We start from the raw sequence: 19,340 nt of genomic DNA on the forward strand, positions 1-19,340 counted from the left end.
CCTGCCCTCGTGGCCTGACTCCACTCCAGACGTCCACTCCACTCCAGGGCGTCCTCCCTTCCGCCTCTACCTGAATCCTAGCCAACTCTGCCCCAAGCAGCCTCCTAAACAGTCTCCCTGCTTCCACTGGGGCCCCCGTGTGTAATCCACTTTCCTGGGGGCCTGCTGGAGGGACTAAGCTCCAAGTCTCCCCAAACCGGCACCACGCACCTGCTGTGCCCCCTAGCCCCCCATCTCTGAATGGCTGGCACCTCCTTCGGCTCAGATATCACCTCCCTCAGAGAGGCCTTCCTTGATCCCCACTACCACACATCACCGAATGTTAGTTTCATCGTGGCCACTCACTCTTCTCTCATTTCTTCATGGATGCGGCTGTCTTCCTGCCCGGAACTCAAGCGCCTCACCTCTCTTGTTCACCTCAATTTCATAGTGAGTGTGCAATATAGATTATGTGTTGAATGTTGCCAAGTTCTTGGGATGCGCACCCGCCTGGGGATGGTAACAGCAGGCTGACTTCGTACGAGGGAAACCTAATGTCAACAAATGATCATTCAATCCAGGCAGCTTCCCTCTGGGAAAGCAGACGGTCTTGTTAACACAGAGAGGCCTGTCCGATATCAGTGCTCTTGTGTCTACCTCCCAGGGCAGCTGGCTGCTGGGAGCACTACTCCCCCACCTCTCCTGCCACAGTCCCACCAGCTGGTCAGCGTCTGCACACAAGACGGGCTGGCCCGGACCCCAGGGACACAGTCAGATTTCCGACTCCTCAAATTCTGGAGAGCTCATGGGCAGAGGGCAGCCTTCTTCCCCAGGATTCCCCCTGCAAGCTCATACTGGCCCTCTGCTGAGTCTTGGGCAGGGTGGAACGAGAGAGAGGACCCTGAATGACAGAGGTAACAAGGTCCGGAGGTCGTGGAGGTCGTGGGCGTGAGCTGCGCAGTGAGACTCAGATTCGAGTCACAGTACTGTCTGTGCTAGGGTGGCCGTCTTGGATCACTTATAAAACAAGAGAGAAATAACCGGAATGGGCAGATGTCGGGTCCATAACTAACAAAGCTTCTTATATTGGAACGGGTTCCACTACAGAAGCTGGACATCCTTTCTAGGCTGCAGGAGAGGGGCTTCGAGCATCAGGGAAGGGGCTTGGTGAGAGTGGATGGGCTCCAGAGGTCTCCCCCCACCCCCGCCTCCACCAGGTTGCAGGTTCTGAGATTCTGTGCCTGTTTGCCTGCTCTCCTGGGGCCACGGCTGTGCTCCGAGGAACAGCAGGTAACTGGACGTCCCCAGGGCAAACTCTCGCACGAAGAGCTGCTGTGCCTGAGCTCACAGCAAGTGCTATTCGTTTGAGACACAGCATCCCTCCCTCTCAAGCCAGACTCATTCCCATTGCACAGATGGGGAAACTGAGGCTCAGAGAAGTTTAGGTGAAACTCACCCCTACCCTTGTAGCAAGTAAGTGGCAGCCGGGATTTGAACCCGCGTCTGTCTGGCTGCCTGGCTTTTCTGCAGAATCACGAGCACAGTGCTATGGGGTGATTCTACAGAGGCGGAGAAGTGCCATCTCTACAATCACTTGGCTCCTGCAGAAAATGGAAGTGACGGCAAGGCGCCGGCCTCTTACCACAGCCAGTAGGAACCAACCATCTGCTTCTCATTCGGTCTTTTAACAGAAACCTCTGAGGAGTGCCCCCCGCCCCCGCCCCCGCCACGGTGCCAGCTTAAGTGGGGAGATGTACACTCAGCAACTTTCTCTTGAAACCTGTGGCACCGACATGCCACTCTTATTGGTGAAGGCCGTCCCCCAGCAAAGCTTGAGGACACTCAGAACAAAGAGCTCTGGTCACAGGGTGGATGCCAGTGGCCCCAGTCCCAGCGGCTCGGGCTCAGCTCAGGCACGGACAGAACACAGCCCGCGGGGCCCTGTGCTCCTGTGAAATGCATCTGGAACAGGGAGGTGGTTGGGGAAGAGCAGCACGTGGGTGAAGAAGGGAGCACGGAGCTGTGTCCCCAAACTGGAACTCAGGATGTGGTGGCCTGACTCGTTTTTCTCTTCCTTCTCTGCCTGGGAGCTCCTGCCTGGACGTGATGCAAGGTCAGATCCCTAAGTCACTCCGGGGGTGCCTCAGCCTCCGGAGTGCACCTGTCACAGCCACTTCCAAATGCCCATTCCGCCAGAACACCAGCCCCTCTTTTAGCAAAGTGGAGGCAGCGACTGGGAATCTCAAATTTAAAACCTTTAAGAGCTAGATAATTAGCTCTTGAAAAATGGGTCCCATCTCTTGAGGGTCCTTGACAACCAAAATCTCATGTGGGTTCTAATATCATGCCCATTCTCCAGAGGAGGAAACTGAGGCTCAGAGTCACGTGACTTCCCAACACACATGGGTAGAAGGCACCTGCTGAGTCACTCCAGATCCTAGGGTCTAAAACTGCATCGGTGTGGGGATACGGGTGCCTGGGAGCGAAACTCTGTGAATAAAGCAAATGAATTCAATTTAAAGAAATAATGGCAATGATAATGCAGCGGTCCACCGAGCAATTACTCTGTGTCAGGCACTCTTCCAAGGGTCTCTGTGTACTACCTCATTTAATCCCCACAGCGACCACTGAAGAAGATATGATGTTATTACCCCATCTTATAGTGGAGGCACAGACAGGTTAATCAGGGTTTCACTGCTGGGAAGCAGCCGGCCTAGGATTCGAACCTGTGGACAGGTTACTGATCTCAGGTAACCAGGCACCTGCAGGGTTGCCCAACCTCACCATCCACAGCCTCTAGCTCTGAAGATCCCAGACCCAAGCCCTGAGTCACCCTGAGATGCTGTCACCTTTCGGTTTTAACTATCCCCCTCGTGGAGGCGGAAATCATTGTTGTTTAAAGACATACAAGGTGGGGGCATGTAAAACAGAAGAAATCTGAGTATGCTCAGTGGATGGCGTCAATATCGATTTTCTGGCAAGACGCGACCACTGGGAAACTGGGTGAAGGGCACACGGCATCTATTATTTCTTACAACTTCGTGTGAATGTACAATGATATCAAAACAAAAAGCTTATTGGGGGAAACAAAAACAAACAGGAAAGATGAAACAAAAGAAATCCCTCTGAGCAAATTTGGGTCCTAAATATACACGGAACCCTGTCAAGAACTTCTGCAAAAACGTTAATCCAGATAATGTATTCATGTATTCATTCAACCAACACTGGCCTCATGTTCACTTTATGCCAGATCCTGGGACGATGCTGGGGACACAGAAGGGACATGGAAGGCCTGTATCCTCATGGGATTCATGGTCTAGTGCTGGAGACAGAGGAATGGAGAATTACAGCAGAGAGGGGTAAACCCCTGTGAGAAGGGGAGCCCAGGGATGACGAATGAATGACGGGGACCTGTCCCAAACCAGAGGCGGCTGCCCCTCTGGGCCAGACTGTCCTTGAACGTTTGATCACTTCAGATGGAAATTTCAAAATTTCAACCGTGTAGGATCTTGGGCAAGTGACTTAGGCGCTCTGTGCCTCAGTTTCCTCGTTTGCCAGATATGGATGAGACCAGGACCTACCCTGGGGGTTAGATAACAATACGTGTAAAGCACTAGGAACGGAGGTTAGTCAAGGCGTTACATGCGCCCTTTAGTTGCCTGTGAAAAGCAGAGCCCTGAGCTGCCTCCGGACCAGTGACGTAGCTACCCAGCGGCGAGGGCTGTGCGCCCCCTGCACGGACACCCCTGAGCCCTGCACATGGCTCTGCTCACTCACGTTGGGGGCAGGATGCAGAGAGGGGTCCCCGCGGCCCTGAGCTGAGCCTCGGCAGGACTTTGTGGCACTGGAGGGGGAACATGCCTCGTTTTATAACCTTCTCCAGGTTAAAGATTACCAGCCCCTGGGGAAAATTCAGTTACAGCCCAGGATCTCCTACGACAGAACTTTCACTCCTTCCAAGGCCTGCACCAGGCGAATCTCTCCCTAACCGTAGCCGGAAAGTGTTTTTCCCATTGGGCAGAGCAGCATGACCCCTACACACAGGGCACGGAGAGGCTTGCGAGCTTGCTCATTCCCTCCAGACAGGCGTTCACACGACACCCCTGCATGAACACTGCGAGGACCTCCGGCCCACCGTGCTGAGCAGCCCGGCCTGAGTTGATGAGCATTCCTCGTCCCCAGAAGGAGGGTAGGAATGCGATGTGGCAGGAACTCAGGGTTTCAGGTCCCTGTGGGGGATTTTTCATTTTTCTCAACTCATCCACAACACAGGGGCGAGTCTGTACCGTTGGAAGCTCTCTGGAATGCAGGATCCGGAAGGGTGAGTTAAAATCTACGCTGAGCTAAACATCATGGGCTCCGCTGCCCTCTCCTTACTGTCGTCATCTAAAGCATTTTACCGACTCCCAAGGCAGAGTTCCCCCAACCCAGTGGGAGAAAGATCCAGAAACCCTGTGAGAAGCAATCGCCGGGGACAACGTGCTAGGGAGAGATGAGCTCCTCAACAGAAACGCCCTCAGATAACTCTAGAAAAGGTATGGAAAAGGCGTGCCCCTTAAGCAGGGTCTCTCAACCTCAGCAGCCTCGATTTTGTGGGCCAGATCATTCTTTGCTGCGTGCAGTGGGGGCTGTCCTGTCCACTGCAGGACGGTTAGCAACATCCTGACTTCTACTCTCTGGGTGCCAATGTTTCCGTCCCCTGCCCCAGCTGTGACAAGCCAACATGTCCAGACCTTGCCAAATGTCCTCTGGCGTGGGGGGAGGGACGGGGTACAGTTGCCCTGATGGAGATCCCCTCTTATTTATTTATTTATTTATTTATTTATTTATTTATTTATTTAGAGAGCAAGTGAGCACGCAAGCAGGGGAAGGGCAGAGACAGAATCCCAAGCAGGCTCCTCGCTGACGTGGGGCTCCAATTCACGAGCCTTGAGATCAAGACCTGAGCTGAGATCAGGAGCGGGACGCTCAGCTGGCTGAGCCCCACAGGCACCCTGAAGTCCCCTCCCCCTAAAGGACAAAGGCAGATCACCCCTGCCAAGGCGATGCAATACCACGTGGGTGTGAGCCAACCAACAAAGCGCTTCTGCTGAAGCCGTTCTAGCCGCGGTTCCCACACTTGGTTTCTGGGGAGCTGGTGCAAGTTTTGTAATGGCTCTTTCTCCGCAAAATAGTCTGAAATCACGTCCCAGGGTCGTCCGGGGGCTCCGGAGAGGGTGCTTGCAGCACACTGCCTGCCCAGCACAGAGCAGATGCTCCGTAAGCGGAGTGTGCCGAATGCAGGCAGCACGGTCGGCCAGAGGCAGGGACTCAGGGCAGTCTGTATTCCCCCTGACACATCCCACCGCACAGGGGAAAGCCAATCCGTATCCGCAATCTACACCATCTTCTCTGGGCTCTGAAACCTTCCCGAAGCTCCCAGCTTCCTTATTCTCTTGCCAACAAATTCCTGCCTTGGAAACACACAAAGAACACAACAGATGCCTGGATTCATGAAAACAACATCAATCTTGTCGGCTCTGTCTGGATCTGCCGTCCCAAAACAGGGACGGGCCCGTTTAATGAGATTTTGAGTGCTGGTGTATTCAGATCTCCTCCACACCTCCCGATTCTGCAAAAACCCAGCAGACGTATCTCGTGATTAAAAGCCTCTCAATTACTTGACTTAGTGCAGAAAGAACCAGAACCCCACACTGGCGACCAAATTAAAACATCGGTCTCAAGAGCAGGACCAGGGGCCTTAGGCCTAGGAACCCATCAGTGCAGCCCAGGCAAGGAGCCTGACCTAGAACAGTGTGGCACTTACTCAGGTGAGTTTCCTCATCAGTCTGACCCACTCCTTATTCTGAAAAGAAACAAAGTACCACTCGGGTTTAAGAAGTTAAATTTGGGGGCATCTGGGTTGCTCAGTCGGTTGAGCGTCTGACTTCGACTCAGGTCATGATCTTGAAGTTCACGAGTTTGAGCCCCATGTGGGGCTCGCTGCTGTCAGCACAGAGCCTGCTTCAGATTCTCTGTCCCATTCTCTCTGTCCCTCCCTGCTTGTGCCCTCTCTCTCTCTCTCTCTCTCTCAAAAATAAACAAACATTCAAAAAAAGAGAAATTAAATTGACAGAGAGCTGGAAACAGTCATGTTTGTCCCTTGGATGCTGTGTGCTCTTAGGCAAGTGACTTAAGCTCTCTGGTTTCCGTTTTCTCATCTGTGGAGTGAGGATAACAGCGCCCGCCAGGGTGATGAGCAGAGATGATGATGAAGAGCAAGAGGAAGGAAGAATTCCGGCCCACAGCATCAGGCGCACCCAGAAGGGCCCAGCAGGCAGGACGCGGCTGCCAGGCTGCGGGCAGAAGGGCTCCAGACCTGACACCGTGCTGGCGGAACCCAGGCAGACCCGCGTGGGAGGGCTGGGCTTGCACGGCTGGCAAAACCGAGACGCTCGCTGCCAGGGGCTAGAGGGAACCGAGCTGTCGCTCTTGAGGTTGCTGCACTACTTCCTCCTGTAAAGAAGCCACCCCACGGGTGCTGAAAGGGCTCCTGGAACTGCTCTTAATCTGGAAGATTCAAGGAGACTCTTGTTATTTGCTCAGGGTAATTGTTCTTGGTGCATAAAACCCAGCCCTTGAACACAGTTCAAAGGCCTGGAGGCCTGGCCCTGCTCACGGTTCTGATCTCCATGCATATCACCTTCCCCTCCCTCTGAGTCCTGCCAACTGGATCCAGTGTCTGTCCTATGCAGGCTTCTGCCTCAGAGCCTTTGCAGATGCTGTTCCCACTACCCCCAAATGCTTTTCCTTTGCTTCTGATTCCTTAATTCCTATTCCACTCATGATACACCTCCTCCAGGAAGCCTTCCCTGACCCTGTCTCACCAGATCAAATCCCCCTCTTCACACACTCTTGGACCCACAGGCCTCCCTCTCCCTTTTGTGGCACCCCCACATTTACACGGCACCTCTGTTTGTACAATTATTTGGCTCATGTTTGACTGCTTACAAGACCGCAACACTCTTTAAGCTGTGCTTAAAACCACATCCCTTGGGGCACCTCGGTGGTTCAGTCGGTTGAGCATCCAACTTCGGCTCAAGTTATGATCTCACGGTTTGTGAGTTCGAGCCCCACATCAGGCTCACCTCTGTGATCACAGATCTGCTTCAGATCCTCTGTCTCCACTTCTCTCTGCTCCTCTCCGGCTTGTTCCCTCTCTCTCTCCCTCTCAAAATTAAATATTAAAAAAAAGCAACAACAGTAACCCTAACATCACACTGTTTGGCACCACACTGGGCTCTCCATACATTTTTGATAAATTGTTGGAAGTGTTGACTGGTAAGTCTCTTCGGGGGGCGATGTGGCACATTCTATCATATTCTAAAGCTACTGTAGTTAAGACAACGTGGGGTAAAGACAAACATACCAATGCAGCAGAACAGAGAATACAAGAACAGACCTATGCTAATATGGAACACTTGGTTTCTGACAAAGTGGCAGTGATATTGGGCTGGTTACATTATCCCCATGGGAAGAAAAATGTGTTGTGATCCTCCCTAACGCAATATATAAAAATCAACCCCGGGTGGTAGGAGACATAGATCAGAAAGCTTTTCGGAGATAAGAGGGGAGTAACCGTGGATGACCTCGAGTTTCTCCAACAGGACACAAAAAGCATTAACCATAAAGGAATGTGAGCCACATAAAAATTAAAAATTCCTATTGCCAAAAGTCACCACTGAAAATGAAAATCACACCACAGGGTAGGAGATATCTGCAAAATCTATAACTGCCAAAGGGACAATTTTACCAAGCATGACAAAAACTCCTACAAAGCAATCAAAAAAATTGACAACTCAAAAGAAAAATGGACAAGAGACATGAACAGGCTAACTTTAGAAAAGAGCAAATCCAAATGACCAAGAAACACATAAAAGAGATGATAAAATTCAGTTAGTAAGCAGGGAAATTAAAAAAAATTAACATTCATTTATTTTTGGGAGAGAGAGAGACACACAGACAAAGTGCAAGTGACAGACAGGCAGAAACAGGGAGACACAGAATCGGAAGCAGGCTCCAAGCTCTGAGATGTCAGCACAGAGCCTGATGTGGGGCTTGAACTCATGAACTGCGAGATCATGACCGGAGCCCAAGTCGGATGCTTAACCGACTGAGCCACCCAGGTGCCCCAGTAAGTAGGGAAAATTTAAAAACCACTATGTACACCCTGGACTACTGGCCAAGAAAGGAAACAAATGGACGATGCTACAAGGTGCAGCATGGATAGATTGCGGATGTCATGGCCTGCAAAAGAAGCTAGACACAACGGAGCACGATGGAAAAAACCAGACAAAACTAATCTGCCACAAAGCACGTATCCTCAGGTGGGACAAGTGCAACTACGGAAGAGCAAGGAAGGGTGGGAGGGACCGGAAGGGGCACCGCAGGGGTAGGATCACGATTGAGAAGGGCACGAAGGACCTGCTGTTTCTTGCTGACCTGGTTCTTGGTCATATGACTGCCAATTTCGTGAAAAAAGACTGAGCTGTTCTTTTTTGTTCGGGGTTGGCTTCTGTACACAAAACACTTTCCAAAGTATTTGGGAAAACAACAACAACAACAACACACACACACACACACACACACACACCTTTTGATGTAGCAATTCCACTCCTAGGAATTTATCCCATGGAAATATTCGCACATGTGTGAAATGACTATGATGTATTAAGGATAAAGAACAAAGCACAAAACGGTGACCCTGTGTAAAGTATGGAGCTGCCTCTAGGCAGAGGAAGGGGCCCAAGAGATGTGGATGAGGGAAATTTACTTTCCTCTGTAAACCGAGGTGTCTCGCTTGAGTATTTTACCACATGCTACTTTGCTGATTCGGAAAATAAATTAATTATCACTTAAAAACAGAATAAGCACATACAGGCGTGTCTGGGTGGCTTAGCCAGTTAAGCATCTGACTTCGGCTCAGGTCATGATCTCATGGTTCGTGGGTTCAAGCCCCGTGTCAGGCTCTGCACTGACAGTGAGGAGCCTGCTTGGGATTCTCTCTCCCTCTCTCTCTGCCCCACTCAAATGTGCATGCGTGTGCACGCTCTCTCTCTCTCTCAAAATAAATAAGTAAATGAAGTTAAAAACAGAACAAGCGCATACAGACTGGGCAGAGGAAGGCATGGGAACAGAGGAATGAGGGATTTTGACTCTCTGAACCTTGGAGGTCTCCAGTGAAACATGTTTGAAGATGGGTTTTGGAGCCAGGCAGGTCTCGGGATCAAGTCCAGTTTCTGGCTCTTCCTACCTCTGACCTTGGTAAAGAGATTTTAAAACTCTCTGATTCTGCCTTCATGCACACAAGACAACCTTACCACCTGGGTTACTGAGAGCGTTAAGGGAGATTATCCAAACGGAGCCTGGTGTCTGGCAGGTAGAGAGCACTCAACCACGTTCGCCCTTATCATCCCCCCAATAACCAGCAACATGCTGCCCCAAGACGTATTGTTGCTGCCATTTTACAGATGAGGAAACTGAGGTCCAGACGTCACAATCTCCAGCACCCTGAGCAAGCCGGCACGACACAGCTGCTTTCTGAGTGTGTGACTTTTCCCTGGACCCCATAGGAGCAACCAAGAAACCGACCTCAACCCACACTCTTACAGCAGGCCAGCGAGGGGGTGCACGTGGCCGAAAGGGATCAGTCACCACAAACAGTCCGAGTTGTCTGTGGGCGGTGGCTGCTGAAGGAAGTGCTTTGGACTTTCTCTGCCCACCATAGGTCTTATTCAGCGTTTCTGACTTTTCAATTCTGCTTTCTCATTTGCCACACAGCAGCTGGTCCCCCCCAAACTGCCGGTCAAGGGAGAAGACATTGTTTTTTAAAAAAATTTTAAGGTTTATTTTTGAGAGAGAGAGAGAGAGAGAGAGAGAGAGAGAGAGAGAGAGAGAGCGCACACAAGTCGGGGAGGCGCAGAGGGAGAGGGAGACACAGAATCTGAAGCAGGCTCCAGGCTCTGAGCCGTCAGCACAGAGCCTGATACAGGGCTTGAACTCACAAACCGCAAGATCATGACCTGGACTGAGGTCGGACACGTAACTGACTGAGCCACCCAGGCGCCCCAAGTGATAAGACATTATGATTACCCTCGACTGATAAGTAGCAGAGGTCAGAGAGCGTGGGGAGGGGAGGGGAGGGGAGGGCGAGGATGGGGTGGGGCTTGGGATCAGGAGGGCACAGCCAGCGGCATCCACATGGCTCAGAGTCAGGGCTTGGGGCCTCGGAGTCTGTAAGCCTGGGTTTCTCCGCACACACGGGGCTGTTACTCTGAGGGCCAGGTTGAGCCTGCCATCTTCTCTGGGCCTGCATTGCCCACCTCAGCAATCTGACCGGCCTTTCCTCCAGGGTTGTTGCACGCAATGACACGAGCAACTACACAGAAAACCCTTAGAATAACCCTAGCAGCCACTGCATTCTCGGCAAATACGAGCTGCCTGCTATTTATGGGTGACGGGCTGTCATTAGGTGGGCAGAGACTAAGCTGAAACTCTGTTCCAGGGTCCTCCGAATGTTTCCTCTTGTCCCTCTGGCTTCTCATGACTCTAACAGCCCAGCTCTGAATCCCTCCTGGACCCCGTCCCCGGGTCAGGAGGCCCATGTCCTTGTGTGTGTGGCTCTTCTGTGAGCCCTGCCTTTGGCCCCGGGGAGGACTGTGCACTTAGGCCTGGGGAAGGATGCCAGGCGCGCAAACCCACATGCAGGCAGTAATTTGCACAAGTGCTCCTTCGTGTGCTCATTTCCAGCCTGTCCCCAGAAGGGCGCTCAGCCTGCACAGCCAGCAGAGAGCTATTTACAGCTCTGGCCAAGGAGACAGGAGGCAGGCTCTGTTCCCACCCAGGAACGGCCCTGCCACGGTGGCTTGCTCTTTTGGCTGCTTGTAAGAGGCCGTTGGGTCAACCTTGCCCCAGAGGAGCTTTGAGGTCCTAAAAGCTTTTGCTTGAAGGCCAGCGATCTGCCCCAGGGGTTGTCTGGTTCCCTCAGGGAGCTCGTGCTTAAAGGCAAATGGGAGAAGGTGTCCCTGGGTTCCCCCAGGAGAGCTGCCAATGGGTTCTAAACATCTAGGTGCAGGAGGCTTGTCAAAACCATGGACAGCTCTAGCCACTCAACTACCACTCTTGGACAACTGGCCCAGGCCCACCGGCCCACTTTTGTTTTATTAGAACATAGACTCCCCATTCGCTACATTGTCTATGGCTGCTGGACTGTAACTATATGGGTGCAAAGGCTCAAGTATTGACTATCTGCCCCTTTACAAAAGAAATTTGCCAAGCCTTATTCTAGGCGATGTCCCCATCATCTCATCTTTTAACAGGTTTCTCTGTTAAAAGGCACCTATAGTTGGGGACTGCTCTCCACCCAGCTTCCGGAAGGATCTTTCTCCAGTGCTAATCAAATCAGGTCACATCCTTGCTTAACATCCTTCCGTGGTTCCCTACTGGTCTCTGGTCAAGTCCACTTATTATCATGGGTCACCTGGATGTCCATGATCTCTCTGGCCCTCCAACAGCTTTGCCTCTCCTCACTCACCCATGCTGTGCTCTACCAAAGACCTCCCCCCATCCTCTGAACACAGGTTTTACAGGGGAAAAAACTGTCCCTCAATGAAGTATTAGGCATTATCTGTGTACAGGACAAACTTTCAGGTTATCTGATTTCTAGCCTTGTTCACTCTCTTTGAGCTATTTTCCCCAAAGCTTTGTAAGTTGCAGGAAATGGATACACAAGCAAATTCTGTCTTGTCCAATCATTTCCCCCCTCCATTTGCAGTTCATTTCAATATTCCTTTCCTCCACATACATAGTTGTGCTTTAGTTGACTTTGCCTTTGGGCCCGTTCTAACATCTGCCGGTTCCCTCACTGAACGAGCTTAAAACAATCTTGAACAAGTATTCCTTTTTGCATCTGCACGGGACTCATGGTTTTAGCCACCCCCTTTTTTTCCCCCTGAAGATTTCAACAGTTTCCCACAAAGTCTCTGAGCTTCTGTTCATGTTATCTCTGTCAAGAACATCTTGCCTGCCCTTTCTTCCTGAAATTTCTTCCCCAGCATCCCCAGGGTTTCTCTGAGTTCCAGCCTCTATGTGCCCCCAGCCTTCCCCGGGGACACATCTCGCTGAATGGCAATTGTTCTGGGTCTGTCTCCCCACAGCCAACCTAGAGGATCCTCCGGTGTGAGCAGCTGGGTCTCCATCTCTCCCTCGTCACACGCACACACACGCCTAGTAATGCACAGGACACATGAGAGTTGTACAATAAATGGACACGTTAATGAATGAATGAACGTCAGACTGCCCACCTAGGCAGAAGCCACTGAGGGTGACACCTTGTTCTCTTTGCTCAATACCATATACACGATGCCGGGGTCTGGCATCTGCTAAGCACCCAATTAATACTTGTTGGATAAGTGAAAGAATACACTTACATTCTGGTTCTTGGCCTACTTTTTCAGCAATCTCCCATTTCTCCACTTTGGAACAGCAAAGCCAGCAGCTTCAGGCCACTGCCCTCCCACCCCGTGATTCCGCGTCTCACCACCGTTGACACTAAGCCTCTCCGGGTGCTCCTCCCCAGTTTCCATTCTGCTTCACTGTAGTCACGACCCTGAGCAAGGTACCGCCCCTCTGGGCCTCTGTCTTCCCCTGCACGAAGCCATCAGTTCAGACATTCCAGGCAATAAAGTGGGTAAGGCAAAGATAGGACCGACCAATAATGCCTGAATGATGTTCCGGTCCAGATACCATTTACCTTGGAACAGATGCTGCCGGAGTAACTCATCAGCAAAGCTACGCCGGGCTTAGCTTCTGAGTTGGGAGGGCGATAGAGAAGTCCTAGCACAAGCTTCCCAAACTCGAATGTGACCGTGAGTCCCGCCTCCCCCAACCCCCACCGACTGCCAACCTGGGATAATGTTAAAATGTAGATTTGCATTCTGTAGGCCTGTGAGGGGCCCAAGAGCCTGCATCTTCTTTCTTTCCTTCTTTCTTTCTTTCTTTCTTTCTTTCTTTCTTTCTTTCTTTCTTTCTTTCTTTCTTTCTTTCTTCCTTCCTTCCTTCCTTCCTTCCTTCCTTCCTTCCTTCCTTCCTTTCATGTTTATTTGTTTTTGAGAGAGACAGAGCGTGAGCAGGGAAGGGGCAGAGAGAGAGGGAGACAGAGAATCTGAAGCAGGCTCCAGGCCCTGAGCTGTCAGCACAGAGCCCAACATGGGGCTCAAACTCAGGAACCGTGAGATCATGACCTGAGTGGAAGCTGGGTGCTTAACTGAATGAACCACCCAGGAGCCCCAAGGGTCTGCATCCTACTGAGCACCCAGATGTCGTGATGCTGCTGGGCTCTGTACCTTGCTTTCAGCAGCAAGGTGCTAGGACACAATGGGTCGCAGCTTTGAAGAAATTCTCAGTGTGGCCAAGGGACAGACTTCCAGCCTGCTGACAATAGTTCAAGGCAGTAAATGTGAGCACCTAAATGGGAGACGTTGGGAGTTAAGCCTATAGACCTCTGAGGACAGACAGATTGGCAAGGTTGGGGAGTCTGGTGCAGGGATGTCAAAGAACATGGAAACTAGGCTCAGAGCATTCTGCCAGGCCCGTGATTCTACTGAATCATCAAGTCTGGTGGTGGGACCCACCAATCTGTGTGTTAACAAACCCTCCAGGGGCTTCTTATGCTCAAGTGTGAGAACTACCGTGCTAGGCAGAGAGAAAGGGGTAGAATATTCCAGTTTGAAGAACAGTGTTTTGTTTGCCCATGGGAGAATTTTGGGCTCGTGTCTGGGCTTTGTAAATTGCATTCATTTATTCATCCATCCATTCGTACACTCCTCCATCAATTTATCCAACCAAAAAGTGGTGGGGTCTATGCATCCATGCACCCATCAACCCATCCACTCACCCACCCAACATCCAGCAAGTATGTCCTGAAACGCCCACCATGAACCCTCTTAGGCACAAGAGATATGACTGAAATTGCAGATACGCAGATCTCTCTTAGCCTCTAAACCAGTGATTCTCAACCAGGGAGAACAAGTTTGCCCCCATAGGACATTTGGCAAAATCTGGACACATTTTTGGTTGTCACACAGGGGTGGAGGCACTACTGGCATCTGGTGGGGTAGGGGCCAGGGATGATGCCAAGCATCCTGCCATGCACAGAACAGCCCCCCACAGCACAGTTAATAGTGTTGAGGTTGAGAAGCTTTTCTCTAGACCGTGAGCCCCTTGTGGGCAGTAACTGTATTGTAGTCCCCTGGGTCTCCCAAGGTCACAAGACAGTGCCCGACCCACAGGAGCTGAGCAGATGTTTCCATGCAAGAGGAAAACGCGCAACACAAAAATACACTCATGTCTATAAAGAGCTCTGAAAACTCAACAACAAAAAGACAACCCGATTCAAAAATGAGCAAGGGGCTTGAATAGACATTTCTCCATAGAAAATCTACAAACAGCCAACAAGCAGCTCATGAGTCACTAGAGAAATGCAAATCAAAACCACCATGAGGTATTGCTTCACATATGCTAGAACGGCGGTAACTGATAATAACAACAATAACGATAATAATAATAATGAATATAATTGGAACACAACCAGCATTGGTAAGGATGTGGAAGTACGGGGCCCCTTGCACACCTAATGGTGTGAATGGAAAATGGCGTCTCTTGGAAGTTCCTCAAAAGGTCAAAAGAGGAATTACCACGTGGCTGATCACATGACCGAGGAGTTCACCTGCAGGCTGATGAGCCCAAAGAACTAAAACCAAAACTTGTACATACGCATTCTTAGAAGCAGAAAAGGCCAAAGATGGGGAAATGAAATGCTGAGGGGGTCTAGTGGTCATGCAGTGAGGCCATCGTGCTGGTAGAAGCCCAGTCCAGCTGCACTCGTCCAACCCCCGGGCCCACTGGGAGTTTTAGAAGGAGCTCCCTCAAGGCCCAGGCAGAGATTCGGCCTGGGGCCTGGGGCAGGGAGGCCTCAGCTTCCTGTCTCCAGAACTCTGAGACTCCAGAACTCTGAGTTTCAGCAGCTGGAACTGCTGGTGTGAATGCTTTCCCCAGAGAAAGGGACGGGTCCAGGCAGAAATGTGCCTGACGCTGGGGCCGGGGGCTAGGCTTCTCCAGCGGCGGGGTCGAGGCAAAGGGCCCCAGCCTGGGCTTCAGGACTGGGCCTGAGTCCCAAGCCTGTATTTCCTGGCTGAGTGACCTAGAGCAAGTCTGTCAACCTCTGTGTGCTGTGCTATGCTCATTTTTACTCTTGTGTCCATCTACCTGTGTGCACGAGTGAACATTTCTAGAAGAAGGAGAGCTGGGCCAAAGGGCATGCAGTTTGAGTTCTGGAAGAGATGGCCAGATGACCTTCCAAAGAAGGCTCCAGAACCAGGTTATTTCTGAAACTCTTGCTGGAATCAACATTTCTTTGACCTCTAGCAGGGAAGGGAGTAACGCCCTTAGACAAGCCATGTAACCTCGGTGAGGCTTGGTTTTGCTCATCTGTAAGATGGGAGGCCCAGAGCAATGCACAGGAGGCGCTCTGGAGGTAGCAAAGGGCTTTAAAAAAATTTTTTTTAATGTTTATTTATTTTTGAGAGAGAGAGACAAAGTGTGAGTGGGAAAGAGGCAGAGGGAGAGGGAGACACAGAATCTAAAGCAGGCTCCAGGGCTCGAACTCGTGAACCATGAGATCATGACCTGAGCTCAAGTTGGACACTCAACCGACTGACCCCCCCAGGCGCCCCAGCAAAGTATTATTTAATACGAAGGATTGAGATTCTCATTAACACGGGGAGGCTCAGTGGCTGGACACCACCCCCCTCCATCGTGCAGAAAGCAGAGAAGGGAGCCCGACCGAGCAAGGAGAAGGAATGTGTTTTAAGTCAAGCATCAAGGGTATACAAGACACATGCGGTAGTGAGAGGGGTGGGCGTGATTCTGCCCCCCAGGGGACAGCTGGAGATGGCTGGAGACAGTTTAGGTGGCCTAACTAGAGAGGTTTCTACTGGCACCTAGTAGCTAGAGGGGCAAGAATGATGCTAAACATCCTCGGTGCACAGGACAGCCCCTGACACTGACAATTATTCTGCCCCCAGTGTCAGCACTGCTGAGGATGAGAAGGCCTGGTCTACAGCTCTCTCTCCTCTGAGGCCTACCCGCCAACAACCTCATTCAGAAGTAAGGAAACTGAGGCTCAGAGAGGGAGTGACTTTGCCCAAGGTTCCCCCGCCAGCAGGAGGCAGGAGTCAACTCTTGGCTCCCCTGACTTTATGGTCTGCGGTCCTAAAACACAAAGGTTTTATGACTTTGCACTTGAAATCACAATCATTGCTCCCACCCATTTGCGGTAGCAGCTACGCACATGACGAGGATTAGCTCATTTTATATGGATATAAGATTAATAATCTCCTCAAGATCACACACCAAGGAGCAGATTTGGGTTCCAGACCCAGATAAGAGGGGTCCAGAGACAGACCTCTTGCCCCCTGTGCAGGCCAGTTCCCCTGATGCTCTGAACTTTCGCCTTGGCACCTTGGACCTGGCTCCCTGCTCTAAACTGGAGCATGACAGCCAACCCTTTAGCTGGAGGTGGCGGGGGTGGGGGGAGGGGAGGGAGAAGCCCCCACCTCAAGACCCTCCCATGTGCAGGGACCCAGTCGCTGTTGCCCCGCTGGGTGGTTCTGGAGAGGCTGCTGCTGCCCGTTCCAGCTTCTGCCCCATCCGGTGGCTCAGGAAACGCAGCCATGCTCTGAGCGGGGACAGGAGGCTGCTGTAGGGTGGGCTCAGTGCCATGATCACATGGGGTGAGCAGTGAAGTGCAGACCCTCAGGAAGAGATTCTACAACGTGGCCTGTGGGGTGGGGGGGCAATGCTGAGTTCCAGCTCTGCTCCTTCCCACCTCCGTGACATTCTCAGAGCCCCTGTGCCTCCTCTGACAAGCCGAGGGGCCAGTGCCAGCAGGCCCAGTTGTAAACGTGAGGCCTGGAGCCTGTGTCCTGGACCCCAGCACCCCACGATCCCTGGAAAGACTGTGACCAGATTTGCCACCCACTGGCCGGATGACCTTGAGCAAGTGTCTTCCCCTCTTTGTGCCTCTGTTTGCTCAACTGTCAAATGAGGGAGCAGATCTTTAACCAAGAAGCCCTTTGGGGCTTTGGCACTCCAGACTTGCCTCCCCCCGGGGCTGACCTCTTTGGGCCTCCCGGACACACATTTCTCCATACCCCATATCCTGCGTGCAGGTGTAAAGAGTAAGGCAAAGCTCCTCGCCTTTCTCCTTCCTGTCCTCCACCCTGGCCTGCCAGATAAGAGCTGGTTCCGGCCCCCCTCAAGTCACCAACACCCTGACCCTTGGCCCAACAATGGCAACACTGTCTCCGGATGGTTCCTGCAGCATCTGCCTCCTTTGGCCGAGTGCCCAGGGAGTTCCACTGAGCAGTGCCCACTGGAGCTGGAGGGAAGGGGAGCCCCAGGGAGCAAGCTGGGCCCCCCTCTTTGCATCTGACACTCCCTACTCCAGGGATCCTGGACTGCCTCAGGGGAGAGTATCCTGAACACTAGCGGTGGTCCTGTTGCCTTTAGGGGCCATCTCTGCTGTCAGAGTTCAGAGGGTACTAGAATGGCCCCTAGGCTCAGGATCCTGACTTTAAGGGCTTCATTCTTACTCAACATCCTCTGGTCCTATCTGTGGCCCAGGGGGTGGGGGGGTGGGTGGGAGAGGGGAGGTGGGATGGAAACAGGTGGAGCAGTGAGGTGTGGGGGTACAGTCGGGGAAGGACTGGGTTCCGGAGGGGCAGGGAGAGTGGGTGGAGGGTGTTCATGAGCGGGGAGTGCTTGGAAGGGTTAGAGGGAGGTGGAGTCAGGTGGGCGACTTGGTCCAGATGGGTGGCCAGCTCCTTGTCCTGTTTCTGAGTATGAAAGGCCCTCACCATGCATCTGTTGGAGGAAGAGAGTACCTCCCCCAAATGCTTTTACTGTGGTGGTGTCTGAGGCAACCATGTCTCCATCATGGGTGGGAAGGGGGTCATGGGCTGGGTGGGGGAGGGGGAGGGAATCCTCCACATCCGAAGGCAAATCTCAGAGTCCAGTTTGGGAAGTGGGGTACACAGGGTGGTCCCTGTTGGGTGTGAGGGGCTTCATGTGAGACATACTGAGTCTCTGCCCTCATATTTCCTGGTCTTAAGGAGGGGCTTATTTCCCAGGACATCTGGGGGGGCTTTCGTTTTCCACGGAGGGAGGGTCCTGTTATCTACGTGCTGAGAAGACCCCCACCATTCAGAAGCGAGGGTGGAACAAGAGATGCAAACTTAGTTTCCGAGGGAGGCGGAAGGTGCATCCATCTCCGAAGAGATGAGAGGGGCCCTAGATACGCGTGGAGGCTAGACCCCACTTTGGGGGGGTGGTGCATATTCCATTGCAAGGGGTAAACCGAGCAGGAGAATCCTACCTCTGGAGCCTGGGGCCCGGAGGAAGAGCCCTTTTCTTTTGGGAATTGGAAGCTATTTTCCTCTCTGGGAGGTGAAAGACCCTCTCCTTTTACGGGGAGGGGACCCGCGTCTCGAGAGGATGAGGGCCCCGTTTCTGGGAGAAGACGCCCCGTTTTTGCTCCCTGGGGGCAAGGCCATCTCGGTGGACGGGCCCGCCCCACGCTACCCGGCGCCTGGCCCTTACCTCCAGGCCCGGGCTCCGGTCTGCGGGCTCCGGTCTGCGGACTCCGGTGTGCCGGGCGCCGACTTGAGGCTCCTGCGCTCTGAGCTCCGGGTGCGTCCGGTCTCTGCCCCACTTCCCCCAGCGACTCGCGGGGTTTCCTGGCTCCGCCGAGCCGCGCTGGCCAATCAGCGCTGCCGGCCCCGGCCCTCGTTCGCGCCGCAGCCAATGAGCGTGCCCGCCACGGGCCACCGCCCCCGGGGGGAGGGGGAAGGCAGGGCGGGGGCAGAGTCCGGCCTCCGGGGGCGGGGGAGCCGGGGGCCTGGAGGAGGGACCTCGAGGACCGGGGAGCGAGGGTTGGGGCTGTGGAGGAGGAGGCTGAGGAACCCCACCAGGCCGGAGGGGAGCCTAGCGAATGCGGGGTGGAGGACGGCTCCATAGGTTGATTTAACCTAGACCTTAATTACCTCCTGTCCCCTTTCCTGGGTCCTGGGGTCTGCGGGTGAGTGTAGCTGCCCCCCCCCCCCCCCCCCCGCCGCGTTCTGGCTCTGGAACCCTAGATCCAGAGTCAGAATCCGTAAGGTGCCCTGCTCCTCTCCGCCTCCTAGTGCGGGCGCTCAGGGCCCTCTCCATCAGCCCTCGGAGCTGCCCCTTAACACCTCACTTAACACCTCCTGGCCCACCAGCTC

At 52.8% G+C, this 19,340-nt stretch overlaps 1 protein-coding gene across 1 annotated transcript in view; it reads right to left on the bottom strand.

The window, feature by feature from the left end:
• ABAT (4-aminobutyrate aminotransferase) overlaps positions 1-18,825 on the bottom strand; it is a 90,885-nt gene extending 72,060 nt beyond the window's left edge. Inside the window, exon 1 of the mRNA XM_006942340.5 lies at positions 18,676-18,825. The gene's annotated coding sequence lies outside the window, so the exon portion shown is untranslated. The remainder of the gene's footprint in view (positions 1-18,675) is intronic.
• Positions 18,826-19,340: the final 515 nt, after the last annotated feature.

Source organism: Felis catus, chromosome E3 (assembly GCF_018350175.1).
Source record: "Felis catus isolate Fca126 chromosome E3, F.catus_Fca126_mat1.0, whole genome shotgun sequence".
NCBI lineage: Eukaryota > Metazoa > Chordata > Mammalia > Carnivora > Felidae > Felis > Felis catus.